The sequence below is a fragment of the Bison bison genome, unplaced genomic scaffold (assembly GCF_000754665.1).
Source record: "Bison bison bison isolate TAMUID 2011002044 unplaced genomic scaffold, Bison_UMD1.0 scf7180017864330, whole genome shotgun sequence".
Taxonomy (NCBI): Eukaryota; Metazoa; Chordata; class Mammalia; order Artiodactyla; family Bovidae; genus Bison; species Bison bison.
In genome coordinates this window covers 14,421,266-14,422,023 of record NW_011494902.1, presented here as the reverse complement: position 1 = coordinate 14,422,023, position 758 = coordinate 14,421,266, and positions in this window count along the sequence as shown.

The following is a 758-nucleotide window of genomic DNA, read 5'->3' as shown; positions in this document are numbered from 1 at the left end:
GGCCTTGGAATACAGAATGAAGCAGGGCAAAGACTAATAGAGTTTTGCCAAGAAAATGCAAACACCCTCTTCCAACAACACAAGAGAAGACTCCACACATGGACATCACCAGATGGTCAACACCGAAATCAGATTGAGTATATTCTTTGCAGCCAAAGATGGAGAAGCTCTATACAGTCAGCAAAAACAAGACCAGGAGCTGACTGTGGCTCAGATGAACTCCATATTGCCAAGTTCAGACTGAAACTGAAGAAAGTAGGGAAAACCACTAGACCATTCAGGTATGACCTAAATCAAATCCCTTATGATTATACAGTGGAAGTGAGAAATAGATTTAAGAGGCTAGATCTGATAGATAAAGTGCCTGATGAATTATGGACTGATGTTCATGACATTGTACAGGAGACAGGGATCAAGACCACCCCCATGGAAAAGAAATGCAAAAAAGCAAAATGGCTGTCTGAGGAGGCCTTACAAATAGCTGTGAAACGAAGAGAAGCGAAAAGCAAAGGAGAAAAGGGAAGATATAAGCATCTGAATGCAGAGTTCCAAAGAATAGCAAGAAGAGATAAGAAAGCCTTCCTCAGCGATCAATGCAAAGAAATAGAGGAAAACAACAGAATGGGAAAGACTAGAGATCTCTTCAAGAAAATTAGAGATACCAAGGGAACATTTCATGCAAAGATGGGCTCGATAAAGGACAGAAATGGTATGGACCTAACAGAAGAAGATATTAAGAAGAGATGGCAAGAATACAC